The sequence below is a fragment of the Malus domestica genome, chromosome 16 (genome assembly GCF_042453785.1).
Source record: "Malus domestica chromosome 16, GDT2T_hap1".
Taxonomy (NCBI): domain Eukaryota; kingdom Viridiplantae; phylum Streptophyta; class Magnoliopsida; order Rosales; family Rosaceae; genus Malus; species Malus domestica.
This window is the reverse complement of record NC_091676.1, coordinates 32303718-32323497: the sequence shown is the minus strand read 5'-3', so window position 1 is coordinate 32323497 and position 19780 is coordinate 32303718. Positions and strand designations below refer to the sequence as shown.

General features: G+C 37.1%; 1 long non-coding RNA gene across 1 annotated transcript; it reads left to right on the top strand.

The window, feature by feature from the left end:
- Positions 1-17950: 17950 nt before the first annotated feature.
- On the top strand, positions 17951-19405 carry LOC114821922 (uncharacterized). Its single transcript, XR_003769774.2, has 2 exons — positions 17951-18083; positions 18754-19405. It is a non-coding gene; the product is annotated as an uncharacterized lncRNA (long non-coding RNA).
- Positions 19406-19780: the final 375 nt, after the last annotated feature.

Here is a 19780-nt window from a genome sequence, read left to right as displayed (position 1 = left end):
CTGATCCTGGGCTTGTATTGATATCGTCTTGTACCGTTCTAGGTACAACTCATATCAATGTTTTTCATACAATATGAAATACATAAATCACCTTTCTGCTTACGCATAAAGGATTCTATTTACGCATTATTTCTTTGGGAGTCAACAACTTCTTAGTCTTACTAGAATTGTCCATTTGATTGAAGTTTATCATCATATGAGAAACTTCCCAGCATCTCTTGTCTATTATTAGGGATTGATACAATCCAATTATATCCTAAAATCTATCAATATAGATTTCATTCCCATGTATATAGACTATATCTCCCATATACATTCTATCGTTTATAGAATGCTTAAAGTCATAACTTTAACGAAGAAGAATTCATTTCATTTCCAAAATTAATATATCATATATATTTTAAATTTTAGGAACATGATTAACTCCCACTAATCTTTTGTAAACCTAGTAAACAAAAGATTCATTTACATCTTTATAAGCAATCAAACGATTTGATCTTTTTCTCATAAGATGCAAATAGCTCCCACTAGCTTGCTAAGATCCATGATGGATGGATCTCTACAACTTACATGTCTTGTGATTCATAGTTTTAGACATATATTATCAAGACTATCTTAATAATGTCCAAACATTGAATCACCATTTAGTTGTAGCTAGCAATCTTCGAATTAATTGAAACTAAGACTATCTCAAAGATGGTTTCTTCAAAGTCAACCATTTTTCTTTGATTGTAGTCACCTTAAGCTACCAATTAGCTATGAAGGTTTCATTATTTCGAGTCAAATGGTACTTTACCATTTCCTTGAGTATATATCGTATATGCACTCAGTGTATAAGGATTTTCATTCTTACTTCTTTCGAATTAAGAGGTGCAACTCTATGACATAGTCATAAAGTTCAAAACCATTCAACTGAGACGGTTTATAAATCCTTATTGACTACCTTGGAGCTTGAGGTATAGGAACTAGGTTGTTATATTTGTTGATTACTTCCTTGTCTCTCAAAGAACCCATTCTTTGAGTTCTATCTCTCGTTCATTTGCTCTTAGGCAAATCACATTGTAGGATTACAATGAACTTCCCAACAAAACAACATTTGTTAGTTGGATTATAGAAGCGATATCCAAAAGTTAATTTAAGGATATCCCACATGATTGTTATCAAACAAATATTGCTTATTAGCACACAACCTCAAATCTTAACATGCTTAAGATTTGTCTTTCTTTCCAACTACATCTTATGGAGTTATGAAAATTTTGGAAGATCTTCTAATTGACAATCATATTGTTTTAGAAGTATATATCCTATATATGGGTAATAGATAACATCTAACGAACTAAATCTTATTTGAGTTCGTTCTTCTCCTAATGGAGAAATACATTATCTTATGATGCTATTTTCCTTGATATTTTTCAAGGAAACTCATCTAAAGTGTTACCTTTCCTTGGATCAAATCTAAGGAGGTAAATACTTTAGATATCTTACTCATCTATTTACATTTCTTGAATTCTTTGAAACCTTTTGCAAAGTATTCGGACTTGTGTTTATTCAAAATAAACTATAGTCCAACCGAGAGTGATCTTCGGTGAATGTCATATAACATGAGTAGTATTATGTTGTGGACAAGTGCCACTAACATCTAAGTGAATTAACCTCAACAACTTTGTGATTCTTTCTTCTTTCCAAAAGAATAAAGATTCGAACATTTCGCCTCTATACAATTTTAACAAGAAGGTATTGGATCCGGATCTAACGATCCAAAGCATCCTTGTTTCACCAACTCGTAACTTATGTTTTAGAGGTATCACAATTTAGTTGGGATTAGTCACTACCTTGCAACCTTTTGGGTTTTAAGCATCATTATATTCTAAACAGTTAACACTACCATATCATCTCTACTATAGAGACAATCAATTAGATTACTATAATCCAATTTCTTTGGTAGTTCATATGAGGAAGTAAGTACTATCTGCTTTCGCAGAGATCTATATCTTATTCACGTTCCGTATGTGAAGCACCTTTTCTTCTCTCATATATCTTCTACTTCTTATTAGTCACACTTTTACAACGATTTGTAAAACATAGTTACTAATACGGAATCATACATTCAAGTAGAAGAACCAACTGTTTTGAACTATTCAAGAACAATTTACAACACCTTCGAAAGGTGTGTTCTTGACACTTGCAAGACATTTCTTGCAAATACCCCTTCCAATGTCCATCCTTTCATAAAGAAAGTTTGTTCCCTTGGAGTTATTTATCTTCTTTATTTGACTTTCACCTTTGACTACATTAGTCATGGTCCCTAAACTCCCACTATCTCTCTTGAAACCTTTTTCAATTGTGTTATACACATCAAACAATTTGGAGAGTATGTGGTTATTGTTCACTACATAGTTTACCATAAACTTAGTGAACCATTAGGATAGGGAAACAAAGGTGAAGTCCTTGCCTAGTTTCCGTCTCGTTAAGTGGTTTAACACTTCAACACTCAATGATTCAAAATCATCATAAGTCCATGTTAATGGACTATTTTTGTCAACCAACCATTATGTTCTAAACATAATTACAAACTTTCAAGAGTTGTACAAGGCAACTCTCATTTCTTCATACAACAATTTGTAAGTGAAGAATCATGGCACATAAAGTGTCCATGCCCTTGTGCTTACTTCTCAAGTTCTTTGTTCAATTAACAAAGAAATAAGCACTAAGTGTTTGTATTGACTAAGGGTTGTTCAAAACAACTCTTATTTCTTCATACAACAATTTGTAATTGAAGAATTATGACATTAAAAGTGTTGTCCTCTCTATGATAGACCTTTTCTAACATATTCTTCTAATGATACATTATCAATAGGAAGATTGTGAGGATGAGACTACTTTGGTACTTTTACAAGCCATTAAAGACAATCTATGGTTTTGTAGTACCAAGTCCGTAAACTAAACGTTCGGCTTTTATTTGTCAAGTGTTGGATAGCGTTTGCAAATATATTGGTAATCAAATACATAACGAATATAAATTGATTGATTTTAAGCCATTTGATTTGGGTCTTTAAATCAAATAGCACCACCCACTATTTTTGGCAAATTCCATATCCCTCATAGGAATTCGAGAGTTTTGGATGAAACTCCTAGTAGGTTATGGGAGGCTCACTATTACCAAGCCCACCTCACGATGATACGATATATGGCTAGCAACAATAATAATGAGAGAGTACGCTTACTCATTTGCAACTCATGCAAGTACCCATCTTATTTGGCCTCTAGAGAATGTCACCTCACAATGATATGATATTGGTTCCATTGCACTTAGTTAAGTCATTCCCACCAAGCTTAGTTCATGAAGGGTTTCAAGAATAGCCTCACGATGATACGATATTGGCCATCCTCGTTGCCTAAACTCACCTCATCATATGTATATAGACTCCTCCTGAGTATAAGCATGCACTTTGTACTTCCCCATGATAGGGTGAAGCCGGTGTACAAGTCATAAACGATTGGAACTACCATGGTGGAAGGCCACGAAAGAATGTTCTAAGCACTCCCACGCTTTCAACTTAATATTGGTTTGGTTGAGGGTTTTAGGTCTCATCACATATCAATATACATTTTAATCTCTATTAAAACAATTTTGGTCCTATTACAACTATTGGTCCATATGATTGTTTTAGTTGTACATAATACTCCCACTATGCTTTTAAAACGGTTTTTAAAGCAAGAGTATATGTTACTACTAACATAAGGTTTGCATTCATTTGATGGACTATATAGTTGCCTTAGGGCCTTAGGATGACTATGAACCTTTGTTTAGATTCAACACGAGCCTTGTGTTGAATCTCGGTCTAGGGATGGAGATTGATTTTAGTTACGCGTTTAATCACATTAAGGCGTGTTGTCTTAGGGGCGTTGGACCCAATTACTTCATTTTCATGCATATCATATAAAGCAAGAAAGAAATACTTCAAAGTAAAGGATGAGCTTATGCTCATTACAACATTTGCATAAAACAAATTACCTTAAAGTAAAGAAGGACTTATGCCCTTTTACAACATTTGATCAAATCAAATTACAACCAAAATCTAATCTACACATTCCCATGGTTCAAACAAATTTGAAACGCCTTTCACATAGCTCAATTATATTAGGCTTAGGTTCATAATCATCCTTTAATTAATTAACGCTTTAACTAATTAATTGAATGCAACATTTTTCATTTGGTTTTTGTATCCATAAAATTGATTTAAGTGGAGCTAAACAAAATGAAAATCCAATTCTCATTTAAAGAGACAAAACAATTTTGTTCTCATCCTATTTGGGCCATCATGCAATAACCACAACTTTTTGGGCCATATTGCGAAAACATAAACTTTTGGGGTCACTTTGTAAAAACACAAAAGTCACTACTTCATGTAAATACAACTAGAACCCAAAATTTAAATAAATTCAAAAACTTCATTAAAGGAGCAAAACAATTTGTCCTTTAGCGTTTTTAGGCCTTAACGTCAAAACGTAAACTTTCGGGTCAAAGTACAAATACACAAAAGTATCAAAACTTTATGTAATTGCATAAAAGCCCCAAAAATACCCTATTTTATTAGGGTGGCCGGTTTTTAGGGATAAAAATGAGTGGTGGGTGTTTTGATTTATTAGTTTTGTCAAAAACAATCAAGTAGTGCTTTCACCTTTCATAAAAATAATATATGTTTTGATGATTGATATTTCTTTCATCATTTATACAAATATTTAACACTTTAAATACTTTCATAAAAATAATATATGTTTTGATGATTGATGTTTCCATCATCATTTATACAAATATTTAACACTTTAAATACATGATAAATCATTTGAAAAACATATATCATAAACTTTATGAAATAAATCAAAACTTTGAATCAAAACACAAACCTTTGTGTTCTTGGCAAGAACATCAAGAACATATGAAGAACATCCATGAAAACCCATAAAAGCTCCATGAATGTTTTCATGCAATAAAACTCAAATTTTTATCATTCAAAATGAGGCTAACATCCTAGGGTACTTAGGGGTTCCAAAAGTCACCTTAAAACCATTTTAACAAGACAAACATGAACCCAAAAAATCACCCTTTGGATTTGGCCGAAAATCCCTAAAATCATGGCACCAAATTTTAGCTCCAATATTCATCCTCATATGAACTACATCTACAACATTTGAGATGGCAAATTTTCAAACAAAATTTACATTCAAAGAAGCAAGAATAAAGCTTGTAACAATTACAACTTTTAAATCATAAACTTATGAACTACAAAACCCAAAAGGATTCACCAACTACTAGACCTAGGCTCTGATACCACTTGAAGGATTTATTTTGAAAAACATGTTCATTTGAGCAACATCATATAGCATGCAATTAACAATTAAAAGGCGGAATCATGCTTGCATGCACTCAAAAACAAAACATTACCATGAAATTCAAAGCCTAGTAGATTGGTGAACCAATAATCATCTCAAAACAAAGTGAGTTGAAATTATTACCTTTGTAGATTCCTCTTTGCATAAGCAAAGGCTAATCACCCAAAGAGATAGGGCCTTCATTCCTTGCTTCTTAGATCCATGGATTTGGATGGAAAATAGGTTTCTCCAAGTTCCCAAAATAGGGAACCTCTAAGTCTCTTCACCAAGGTTTGATTGTAGAAGAAATGAGTGACCTTGGAGTAGTAGGATTGCTAGATGTACCCTCCAAGGTGTTGGCCTCTTTAGAGAGAAAATGGAGAGACAATTCTCACCAATTTTCCCCCAAAATAAACCCTTAATTTTTCCTTAATGAATTTTGGCTATAAAGTCATTTATATAGTCACTTCTTTAAGTAACCTAAACAACCAAAACCCTAATTCATCTAATATGGCCGGCCATTTAGGGATGTTTGGGCTTTTGGGCTTTAATGAATCTTTATTCATTAAATTGTCATACAATTTAAGTTAATGGGCTTGACGTTCGAAGCCCATTGGGCCTTAAGGTCCAAAACTATCCCGAAGTCTTTAACGAACTTATTCGTTTGATTAATTAACATATTAATTAATCCTTGCCATAATTAAATGATTAAACCATTTAATCATTCTTACTCATTTCCGTTTAATCTCCAATCTCTACCTTTTACGGTGTGCGATCCATTAGGTTCCTTTTAGCGAGGTAGTGGGCGATTAAAACCATTTTACATCGATTGTGAATTGAAACTATTTTCAATTCTCCCTTTAGTGATTACACACGTTTAGGGCTTCCACAAACCATGAGTGACACCTAGCAGCATATCATAGTTACCCAAGCTAATCAGAAGAGGTGGAGAACCTATTCAGTTCGGGATTACAAATGCAATACGGTCCTTCTCTAATCTAATACTCTTGACCACATTGTTTGGTATGATAGTTTATTTACTCATGTCTACTATCCAATGTGAATCGTTTGCTTATATGATTTCCTTGAATGTGATTTGGAACGCATTCCCCAATCTCATTCATACTCTGGCCAGAGATTCCAAATCATATCATAGAGTATTCTCCCTCAACTGTTTGAAGGTTAGAGATCCCTTGTTGCGCATTCACTTGTCTCCATAGCTAAGTGGCTTAACCCCAACGATGCCGTGACACCCCGAGGGGGTGAATTAGACATAATCAAAGATTAAGGACTTAACCACAAGACAACTGTGATGCCTCAGGTAAAAGGACTACTTTGCATTATCCCAACCATGAGTTCTCATGTGACATGGAATATAAGAACTCTTCGTTGATCACGTTCAGTGAACTCATTCTCTTATTGAGCACCTACGTACTTGTCTTGATGTCACACACACCAATGACTCGAGACTAGTCACTCTCCCTGAGAGAAGACACAGTACGTACTGATCTTAACGGACTGTCAATGCCCAATTGGTAATCCTATGATCAGGAACATTTAGGAAGTGTCTACGAAAGAATGGTCTCATTAATCTAACTTCATTAGATTGCACTCTCCCAATCACATATTCCTTGGACTTTATCGTTTAAGCATATAACATTTATATGAGACGGCTCAAACAATAATCTTTGCCCTTTATATGTTAAACTAGATTAGTTTAACATTTGAAATGTCTGTAAAGTATCATCATATGATTGGTTTTAGGGCACATTTCCAACACTTCCAATTTCAGAACCCCGCTATCCTCCAAAGATGCCATTATATCTTACAAGAAATTGCACAACAAAGTAGCACACCCACAAGGATACTTTGACACAGCAATACTCATACTCATACATGGAAATATCACACACACACAAGCAGCCTGACGTTCTGCAAGGGATTTGCAAAAAAAAAAAAAAATAGTCGGTCGTGCACAGCATGGCCCGTCTTTCTGATAATTCTATAGAACCGCCTCATATAGTTGCATAACGTCTCTTTCGGGTCTTTCTTGATGTTGAACATATGGTCAGACTTCTTTTTTATCGAGCGATAGGATGAACATTCCTTGATGTAAACCAAGGAAAGTTCATTGAAGTTCCATATTAACCGTAAAGAAGGGTATGAAACCAGTCTTACGCCTCACCTTGCAAGTTGATGTTGATAATCTTGTAGTCTTATGCCTCGCCTTGCAGGGTGATGTTGATAATCTTGTAATTGAGGGTGCCGTTGTTCTTGTAAAGGTCATGCATGACGGTACTGCTTTAAATGTCTATTCGAATAGTCATAGTCCTTGAAAAGGGTAAAGTGTGGCATGTTGAACTTACGATGCAAGTTCGTCTGCTTAATCTCGTTTGTGAAAGATGAGTTGCTTATACTGATTACTTCCATCCAGAACGCGTCTTCAGTGTTGTCGATGTGATGGAAACTGCTCAATCGCTTAGCTAAAAATATTTTTACTTCCTAATGGATCTGCCTCTAGGGCAATGGTGACCTGCAGGTTTATGCAGCTCTTCCTAGTGTCCTGTTTGTCAGTGTCGTGGCTGTAGTGCACTTCCTTCATGTCTGGTATGTGAGCGGGCTGTTCGTGGTTACATTGGCATTGGCTACCAATCAAACTTGAGCCATATCGTTCTTTTCCTTCCTTTTGTCCCTTGCATCACCTATTCTGGTGTGTGGTGGGATAATCTCTGTGCGAGGCCAAGTTGTAAGTGGATACTGCATCTAGGATGCTTGTTAGAGTGTGGGCTCAATCGTGAATTAACACTCTCTCGTGAGTTAAGTTGAGAGTGAACGCTTCTACGTGTACTATGGTGGGAGATAACTTTATCTCGAGTGAGTAAATGAGAGTGTGCACTAGTAGAATGCTCAATTTATGGTTGTGTAGATGCTTACCATGATGTTGCTTGAAAGAAACATAGTCATCTGCCTTCGTCCTGATCATGGACACCTCGTTAGGAGTGCTGCATCTCGATGTGCATTAAAGGTTTACTCAATAAGGTCATCTGTTGCGTGAAGGTGTTTGTCAAATCTACAACCTACTAGGACAGGTGTTGATCTATATTTGCGGTAAAAGAGCTTGGTTGGTAAGCATCCCCACCAGTGGTGGATGTGTAATGGATAATTAGTGTAAAATTCTAGCCTGGATGGGTCAAACTTGAGAAAAAAGGGTAAAAATACCATTCATTCAGTCATCGATCAAATTACCGGTCTGGTTGGCCCGGTTGGAGTAGGATCTAGCTGGGATTACAGGCCTACTTGGCCTTACTGACTTGAAGACCAATATGGGACCATCGGTCAGGTTAGGTGCATAGGTGCGTCTTGAGGCACGGAGCTAGGTCGCCCTGCCTAGCCTTGGGCTACTGCAGCTGGTGTATAGGGTTTATGTTAGACTTCTTATGCATTGCGCTTGGGCCTAGTTTTTTTAGTAGCAAGGTCTGCTGCTGCTACAAGTATGCATGGGCCTAGAGAGTGTGAGCCGTTACCGAAGCGTGGGCTGCTTGCTCTTGGTCCTTTTGCCTGTTATTTTATAAGTCTTCATCATGGACTTGCATGCCCGGCGCTGCTATAAGACTCCTCTATGATGGATGTGAGGTTGCTTCAATCGCTGCATTGAGTCACGAGGAACAGCGGCGCTGGGCCACGTCATATTCTCCTTTCTCTGGTCCATATTTTTGAACGTAGAGCATTCTGCTCATCGTGGTTTCTATTTTTTTTTACCATAGTATCCTTTCTCCAAGGATTGATCAAGGAATTTTGAAACAGTTAAATGACTATGAACGTATGAGAAATTCAACATAACAGAAAATTTCGAAATTGATTACAAGAACCTTTTGAAGATATTAAATCGGGCTCACAATGAAATGACCAATTTATGGTAGCAAAAGTATGTTGTCTTCGGTCTTGGCCTATTTGTACCTACAAAACAAATAAACAACGTTGATTAAAGACTAAAGCTATGTATGTTCACAAGGTGGAGAGGGGGGAGTTTGGCTAATAGATTTTCGATGCATAAGTTAGTTTTTTTTTTTGAAAAGGAAAGAGAGCTTAGAGCTTGATTGTGTAGCAAAAGCTTACCAGAATTTAGTGGAGAATAGCATATCTATAGAGCTAGGCTGACCACATGTGTATGGTTTGCTATGACATCTATTGACGTCCAGTTGGCTAAGGTATGTCATCTGTAAGATGGATGAGGAAAACATTATACTAAAGATACTATTTAATAAATAATATCTTGGGATTATCTTGAAATATCCTTAATTGGATATGATTGTGATTCCTACTTGATGGAGTTGAGCTTCAATTAAGAGAGCATAAAGATAAGATTCATTAAACTATTCAAGCATTCAGGGATGTTGAACTGTGCGTGGATTAAATGTGGGCCTCACAATTTTAATTGCGGCATTCTCGTTCTTTGTTGGTAAAAGTCCACGTAGGGACCATACTATTCATGGAGATGAGCATCTATTTGGGATATACACAAAATATAGCTAATGAGTAATTCATTCTTTAATGACGATCATAATCGAAAGTGTTCATTCTCTTGAGCATCATTTTATAGGTTTATCTCTTTCCCTCTCCCCTAGCTTCGGCTTAGGGTTGGCAACAACCCCTCACACCATTTCCGAACCTTTCTCCCTTTTCCTTTGTGGATTTTCTTGTCATCCCATCTTCTGCACATCCTCTCCCTCCCTCGCTCATGCGCCTCCCTCTTTCCATTACGCGCCTCCAGCAAACTTCTTTATTTTCCTATAATTTCACTGGGTTTGGTGATGCCTTGCAAAAGCTCTTTCCCTTTCCCACCATTTTGTACAACCCTCCAACATTTGTTGGAGTTTTCTTCCTAAATCTAGGTTGTACACTCTGATTTTGGCTAGTTTCATGATTTTGGGTGGGATTTTCGGTTGTGGTGGGTCAGATACACCTTTTACAGCTTGATTTTCATGGTGGCCTACTCCTATGGCAGCTAAAAGATCTCTCTAGAAGCGGTATGCACCTCACTGTGGAGACTTGTTGATTGATGATTCCATCTTGGATTAGGTAGCTTTTATATGTTTTGTTTTGTCCTATTTAGCTAGTTGCTTGTTACTCATTATTCTTATAATGGATTTTGTGTGCCCTATAGCTAGGTATGTTGCATCAGCCATCTTTGTGGTAGATCTATGCTGCTTGCTCATGGTTCTTGTTGTGGTAGCCATGTAGGGGTTTTCTTATTTGCAAATTTGTGAAAATTTATCTCAAGATTAAGAGATTGGTCACCAGAGAAATGTACCCATATGGCACCTTCTTGTATATGTTTGTTTTGATAAATGGAATTTTATCGCATTAGTCAAAATTAAAAACATTTCTTTCAATTTGAAGACTGTTTAGTCATCTATATTTGTTTGAGCAAAGTGACAGTTATGACCACTAGTAAAACCTTTTTGATAAATCATCAATTGTCTTTGACTAATTTGGATAACTAAATGATCTCCATATTCAATGAATTCTTTGATTTATATGGATAACTGTACAGTCTCTATATCCCATGAATTTTTGTAGTGGTTATCATTTTCTTTTTGAATTGTTGAAGAGATCAATTTTAGATGATAATAAAAAAATTAATGGTTACGATTATGACGTTTGTATGATACAATAATGTCACTTTATATTTGAAGGAGTAGTTCACATATAAGAAAACAAAGAGTCATTGGGAAAATTGAAATACTGTATTTGCAATATTCGAGTAAACATATTCAAATGAAATTCCATACCATGCTTAAAACATGTATAATCACCACTGTTCTAAAAATCTTTGCCTAGCGCCGCGCAGGCACTAGGCGGCTGGCCACTGCCCCAATTAATGTCTAGGCGTTTGAAAATTAAGAAATGGCGCCTAGACTTGCTGAGGCGCTTACCTAGGCACCCCGTCAGGCCCGTCTAGACCCCCCCAGGCACCTACCTAGGTTGTGACTCACTTCGATGGAAAATAGATAACTTTCATTTTGCATTTTTTTTTTAATAAATTGTAAGAGACTTGCTGAATACTTAAATGAACACACCTTATATGCTTGTTCGCTATGTTTTCATTATGTTCCAATACTTCATAATATATAAGTCATTCTATTTTGTAGTTTATGATGAAATTATATATATTTTAAGTATAAACAGACGCAAGCGGCCTTTTACCAAACTGGTGAAAAGGAGTTGAGCTCTTTCGTGACGGCGTGTGACCAAAATTTTTTTTTATATAAACAAATACTTATTTACACGAAATATAATAAATTGATTTAAATCCGTCTAGTTTGCTAGGTGGTAGGCCCCAACCTACTGCCCGACTAATACCTAGCGTCTTTTAAAACCTTGATATTCACACAGTAATTTTATTTGCAATATTAAATTTAATATTTATAAGGGTATCAATACCATTCATTAAATTTAATTTTCAACATTTTTGTTAACATAAATTGTTTTCCGCATAATTCGATAAAAAATTTTAAAATTCCGACAAGATCGATTTCATCCCACTTAAACAGTTGGATTAGATTATTTTTTTTCCAGGTTTAAACTTTAAACCGTGGATTGGGAATTTGTTTCCATGTTCATCTTTTGTGTTTGTGTATCATTGGCACAAAGATCAAGGTTCGATATGATATATGATTTCATCATGTCGTAAACCGTTATATAAGGTATATATGGTTTTCCACCACTCAAACCAATAATTGAACCGAAACTATGCTGTTTAAGCATGAGGATGTGAATTTTCGTAAACTAGTCAACAGTAAACCGCTACTATATCCATGTCAAACTGTCTGTGTCAACTAGAGTTGTTGGCCTGTCACCCTCTCTCGTGCCTAGGGGTCGGTTCGGTGGTTTGAAATAATAGCATCTATAATCATTTTTATGTTGTAAGCCTATTTGACTGAACTATTCTAAAGGAATAGAGAGAGGAAGGCCGGCGGCAATAAAAGAGAGAAAAGAGAGATTTAATTGTGAGATGAGTGTTGTATCACCCCATTGTGCTTTTATTTATAATAGTCGGATAGGTTAAATCCTTACCGTTATAGCATTACATCTTTAACAGGATATTAACTACTATGGGGAATATTCAAAGATATACCTAAATACACTAGGATTTACACAATCACATTCATATTCTAAATATGACTGCAACATTCCCCCTTGATTGTGTAAATACTCAAACAAAACATCGCATTAGTAGTAAAACTCACAACGGGCGAATGCGAGTCTCAAATATAAAGAAAGTTTGCATTGGTAGTAAAACTCACAAAACTTCGCTATGGTAAAACCTAAGGCAGGTAAAAACCTATAGACTAAGGAGAAAAGTGAGAAGTATGCATAATGTCTAAAACAAACATCAAACAAGACGAAAATAGTGAACTCAACGGATTATGATCATCTTGGGATGGGTGCCTCATCAAAACCTCGTTAGGTAGCAAAAACCCAGTGGGAAAAATGCTCCTAATTGTAGGAAAAAGAGTTCATTAAGATCAAGTGAGTATGCTTCAAGATACTCCCCCTGAGTTAGACATAACTTTCAAGCAATTCAATTCAGATAATTTACGCATGCCGATTCCTTGGACAAGCTTACAAAAAGTAGACATTGGCAATGACTTGGTAAAGAGATCGGCCGGGTTGTCTTGGGAATGGATTAGCTTGGCTTCAATGTTCTGATGTTGTTGTTGCTGGTGAGAATAAAAGAACTTTGGCACTATGTGCTTGGTGTTCTCTCCCTTGATGTATCCCTTTTTTAACTGTTTGATACATGCCAAAGATCGTCGTAGGAAGGTCAACGACAGTAATAAGACCCCTAGTGCTTCGAATATATTCTATGACTGCTCTTAACCAAAAGCACTCACGCCATGCTTCATGCAGGGTAAGGATCTCAACATGGTTTGAAGAAGTCGCAACTAGCGTTTGCTTGGTAGATCTCTAAGATATAGTGGTGTCTTCAACATTAAAGATATAGCGGTGGCTTCAATGTCAGGTAGATATCCAGCATCTGCATAACTAACAAGGCTAGAATGAACCTAAGAACCGACGGGGGGTGGCGGTTCCTCTCGAGGATTCGTGGATGTAGAACAAGCCCAAATCCGTCGTACCCTTGAGGTAGCGGAAAAGTATCTTTAACACCATTCAAGTGTCTGCATGTAGGCACATTGCTGTATTTTGCCAAAAGATTAACATCGAAGGAAATGTCGAGTCTAGTGCATTGAGGCAAGTACAATAAAGCCCCAATTGCACATAGGTATGGAACTTCAAGTTCCAACATCTCTTCCTTATCCTCATTAGGACGGAAGGGATTTCGTTTAGCATCTAGAGTCCAAACGACCATAGAAGTACCTAAGGCTTCGCTTTATCCTCATTAAAACGTCGTAACACCTTTTGGGTGAAGTTTGATTGATGTACTAAGATTCCATCCGAACAATGCTCAATCTTCAGGCCGAGACAATATCAAGTTTTCCTAAGATCTTTCATCTCAAATTCCGATTTCAAGTGAACGACAATTTCTTTAAGCTCTACAAGAGTTCCGATGAGGTTCATGTCATCGACTTAAACTGCAACGATCGCAAATACAGAATGTGACTTCTTAATGAACACGCATAGGCATAATTCATTGTTCACATAACCCTAACTTGTCAAATATTCACTCAGACGGTTATACCACATCTGCCTGGATTGTTTCAATCCGTAGAGTAATCTCCTTAATCTAATAGAGAAAGTGTTCCGTGGTCTAGAACTATTTGAACCAGTCAATGGAAGTCGTTCTGAAACTTTCATGTAGATTTATGTATCTAGATCCCCATAGAGATACGCGGTTACCACGTTCATAAGCTACATATTCAGTTTTTCGAAAACAACCAAACTAATAAGGTAGTAGAACGTTATGACGTCCATTACAGGGGAATACGTCTCATCATAATCAATTCTAGGGCATTGAGAAACGCCTTGTCCTATGAGGCGTGTTTTTATCATACTATTTCATTCTTCTAATTATGCTTGTCACGAAAACTCACTTATAGCCTAGGGGCTTCACATGTGGTGGGGTATGAGCTATAGGTCCAAACACCTTACGTTTCGCAAGGGAATCGAGTTCGATTTGGATTGCTTGTTTCCAGTTTGACCAATCAGTTCTATGTCGGCATTCATGAACGGAACGTGGTTCAATGTCATCACTAAGCATGATGTCAGTAGCTATTGTGTACGCAAATGCATCGTCTACGATCATCTCATTTTGATTCCAAACCTCATCCAATATTGTGTAGTGGACCGAAATCTTGCAATTCTCGGGAGGTACGGTTGTCTCTCATTTAAGGCATCGCCGTAATCTATAATAACCTTATGCGTTGGAACATACGAGTGTGCGATGGTCAGATTCAGACTAGGGTCACTAGTTTGTGCCGTTTTCCTCTTCTGGTGTTGTGAATCATTTAAACCAAGGGACCACGCTTCAAGGTCGGAGCAGATGATTGGCTAGCCGCTAATGTACCGAGCCCCATGGAAGGTGCGGCCTCCCCACCTTTGGGGATGGTTCGGCTTTCCTAGGTGGTGTTACAGCATACTCATGGTACGTCTATCCTTGCAGGTACGTTAGTAGTAGGTATATGTGATATTTTCACCTTAGCTAGATCAGTAAAAGCATCTGGCATGCTTTGAACAATGCTTTGAAGATTTATAAATCGTCGCACTTTAGTTGCATACTGGGCAGTGTGGGGATCTAAATGAGATATAGTGGGAGTATACCACGACAATTCACAGTGTTCTCTAGGAATGTTAGCATGTTTATCTCCCCTTAACGACGGGAAAACTGTCTCATCAAAGTGATAATTCGCAAAACGTGTGGTAAAGAGATCTTATGTCAATGGCTCTAAATAGAGAATAATTGATGGTGAATCATAACCGACATAGATTCCCATTTTTCTCTAAGGACCCATTTTGGTACGTAGTAGTGGTGCTATTGGCACATAGACTGAGCAGCCAAACACCCGTAAATATGAGACATCAAGCTCGTATCCAGTAACCAACTATAACAGTGAATGAGGTTAGGTAGCGGTGGGACTCAGGCAGACCAGCATAACTGTGTGCAATATTGCATAGCCTCAGGCAGATACCGGCAATTTGGTTCGCATAACCAAAGTCTGAGCTATCAATTGAAGGCAATTTATGAAAGCTTTTGCCAGTTCATTTTGGGCGTGAACATGTAGTACATGATGCTCGACTTCAATCCCTACTTACATGCAGTAATCATCAAAAGTTTGTGATGTACACTCTCCAACATTATCCAGTCGAATCGATTTGATCAGATAATCAGGGTGGTGAGCCCTTAGCTTAATAATTTGTGCTAGGAGTTTCGCAAATGCAGCGTTGCATGTGGACAGTAAACAGACATGTGACCAACGTGTCAATGCATCAACCAACACCATAAAGTAATTAAATGGTCCACATGTTGGTTGGATAGGTCCACAAATATCCCCTTGAATCCTCTGAAGAAACTTGGGAGGGTTGTGAATAATCTTTGTAATTAGGGGTTGAGTATTCAACTTCCCCAAAGAACAATCTTTGCATGGTGGGAATCCAACATAAGGAGGTAAATCATGCCCATGTGATGGTTTGAGGATACGGCATATCATGTCATGTCTGGGATGTCCCATACGATCATGCCAAAGTAGCAAAGTGCTCTGGAACTCAGGCACAGGGCCGACCACATGGTGGTCTTCTATGCCGCGAATGTTTATGATGTACAACCCACTCGGGAAACGTTCCAACTTCTCGTGAATATGCTTCTGGCAATACTCATAAGAAGTAATACAAAGAAATTCATAACCATTCTTTTCAGTGGTTTCAATATGATATTGATTATCTCGAATATCTCTAAAACTCAACAACGTTCTTCCAGAATGTGGAGAATAGAGGGCCTCTTTAATGGTTAAGATAGTACCATTAGACAACATAATACGAGCCTTTCCATATCCTTCAATCAGGTTGGATGATCCTTAGGGAGTTGTCAAAGGTGTTTTCTTAGGTACGAAGTTAGTAAAATAGTTTCGCTCATGCAATATGGTGTGCGTAGTAGCACTATTAGTCAGATAAATAACTTCCCCACTAGACATACCTAGAAATAAATTGATTGAATTGGTCACATGCATAAATATAATTCCATTCATTCAATTAATCAATTCGAGAAATAATATCGATAAAATAATTATCCATAATTCAAAACAAACCAAAACCAAACAAATTATTCCAAATACTTGGAAAAATTGTCCACAAATTAAACCATAAACCTAAAAATTAAGGGGAGGTCCGGCCACTCCTAGTAGGTTCGGCCACTAAGGGTAAAAACACCCTAAAATCATGTCTAGAAGAATAAAACTTATTCGTCCATAGGAGCTGATACCTCTAAAAATTTGACATCTCCATGGATGTAGTAGCATCTTCAGGATGTTCCACATGGGTAAAGTTAGACTCACAACGGGAATGATACTTGGCAATGGCCTTGGGGGTAGCTCTGCATACATGTGACAAATGATCCTTTGATCCACAGCGGTAACACATATCCATTTCTGTAGAAGCCGATCGAACGGTAGCTTTTCCATTGTTCTTGAAGTTTGGAGCCTTAGGGTTAAGGGGTTGGTGCTTCTAGGTCAAGTTTCTTCCCTTGGGTGGGCCTTGGCTCTGTTGACCTTGGGCCCGTGGTTGGGCTTGCTGCCCATTACCATGACCATAACGATTCTTTCGTCGTTTGTGGCTACTAGAATTAGTAGCCTGTGCTTCAGGCATAGGGTTCAAGCCAGTGGGTTGAGCTTAATGATTCTTCATCAAAAGTTGGTTCTGCTTTCAGCAAGAAGTAAAACAGAGATCAAATCCAAAAATTTGGTGAACTTTTGTGCCCTATATATTGTTGCTGCAGGACAATATTGGTGGCATGGAAGGTCGAATAGGTTTTCTCTAGAATATCTGCATTTGTTAAGTCTATTTTACATAACTTAAGCAGTGATCAGATTCTATAAACTTCAGAGTTCTATTCATTCACAGACTTAAAGTCTTGGAAGCGTAGATACTGCCAGTCGTGTCTTGCTTCAGGCAAGTAAATGTCTTTTGGTGATCGAAACGGTTGACGAGAGCAAGCTAGAGGGTGCGTGGGTCCTTGTAATATCCCAAGAATTAATTATCGAATAAGAGAAATATTTGGAAAAAAATTTATTCAAAAGGTTTTCATATGAAGGTAGTGAATGTCATTGCGAGTTTGTATAATCTTTCAGATGATTTTTCGGAGCTTAGGTTTTAATTGAATTTACAAGCTGGACCAATGGCGAATCACCACGTGACAGCTCCTGAAGGTGACAACAAAAGGATATGATCCGAGTTCTTAAATAAGTGCCAAGTCTTCCACTTGGCAGGTTTTAGTTGGACCTTAAGAAGCAGATAGAATTACTTTGAAACGTGGCAAGTAGACATTGGACCACAAATGAAGAAAGCGGTACAGGTGCACCTATATATTGGATCGAAAGACCTGATGGCCTTTCTTCTTTTCTTCACGGAAAGATGCAAAGAGGAAGCAATGAGCTTCATCTCCTTGTCTCAACCAAACACCATTTTTTCTCTTAACTTTTGATTTGGAAGTCTGAATTTGATTCCGCTTTCGTGGGGAAGAGTACTACAAATCTCAGGTAATAATTTATGGATTTACTGCAGATTTTGAAAGCTGCCATTTTTGGGATTTATTCCTACACAAACTTTAATCTTCAAATTTAAATGTTGTTTATGGTGGATTAAGCTTATTCGAAGCTTAATTGAACGAATTGAGGTTAATTTCTATATGGGCTTAGCTGCTGCAAACCCTAGAATTATTTCATGGCTTTTAAACCTTGATATTTTGTGGCTGTTACGAAATTAAGGGAACTTGGTGAACTTGAATGGTGATTTGGTACGTAGAGATCATGATAAATAGGTTTGGACATGTTTTGGATTGAAAGACAGGAGGAACCAATCTGGAAAATAACCCTGAATATCACTATTCACGCTGTAGGGACCAAACTGAAAAAGAAGTTTTAGATTTTGGGCCATTTTACAGTTCTTTGAAAGTTAGGTAGTTTTGTTTTTACCCGCAGGCTTGGGACAAAACTGTGATTTTAGAATTGTTTTGTGGGCAAATGCTTGCTGGCAGCATGTATATAATTGAGAAATTTTTGAGGACCCAAATAAGAAAGAAAAATGTTTTAAGGGTCCAACTGAGATAAGGTGATCTTAAGGCTAATAACGGAATTCTAAAATAAAGGAGTTTATATTGGTTGTTAGATATAGGGATTATACAGTGATATAGTTTATTTGTTGGATCAGGGACTCCAGTTACCACAACGGTTGTGTTTAATCGAGGTGTTGGTAAGGGACATTGTTTACTTGTTTTGGACTCCAGGTAGGGGAAATACGGCAGACCTTTACCAAGATTGGCTTTATTAAATTTCGTGAAGCATTATATTATTATCGATCTTGTTGGTTGATTAATGTGATATGGGTTTCTAATTGGACAAATACTGCTCTTGCGTGTTTACTTGTTATTGGTTATGGAATTATTGGTGAAATGCTATTGGTTGAGAATATACTATGGTATATGTGAATGATAAATGAAAGTATTTGTGAATCATTCATAATTGGTCGTGTGGTTGGAGTTCCAGTGGTGAGAAGGAATTGGAAATGAGGGTAGTTGGAAATGATCTTTTGTGTAGTTGAGCTCAACTTTTAGTAGGTACCAGGTCTCAAGCGAGCCCACAGTGCACATATTCTTTAAGGATAATTCGGGACTGGCGACGAAGGGTTTTGGCAAGATGACTAACAAAAGGGGAAATTGGGATGATTGAGTTACAGGGGGTTAATTTGTATATTAGAACATTCGAACCACCATTGCAGAGGTAAAATGCACGGTATGGGACGTGCAGGTCCGCGTGTTTTATTATATGAATTAATGGATAAAGATGAAGAGTATTGCATTGCACTCATGCATTGTTATTGATAATGATTTGGTACTTGATTACATGATTTTAATAACACGTAATTTAATATTATTAGTTTAATGTGATAAGGTTATGTCCCTACTGAGCTGTTGAAGCTCACCCCTCTATTGTTATGCACGTTTATTAACTAAAATGTCAAAAGGGTAGACGGGATGAGACGAGATAGATGTGAGGCTAGAATTGTATTTATTTATTTAGCCTTGTAAAGAATTATTGAGTTATTTTAAATAAGAAGAATTTTATTTTCCAACACGTTTCCGTTTTATTTTATTTATTTAGTTTTTAGTTCGCGTTTCGGACTTGGGATCGAATTTTCCACCGACCCTGGGTTCGGGGCGTGATAGTCCTCCTCAGCG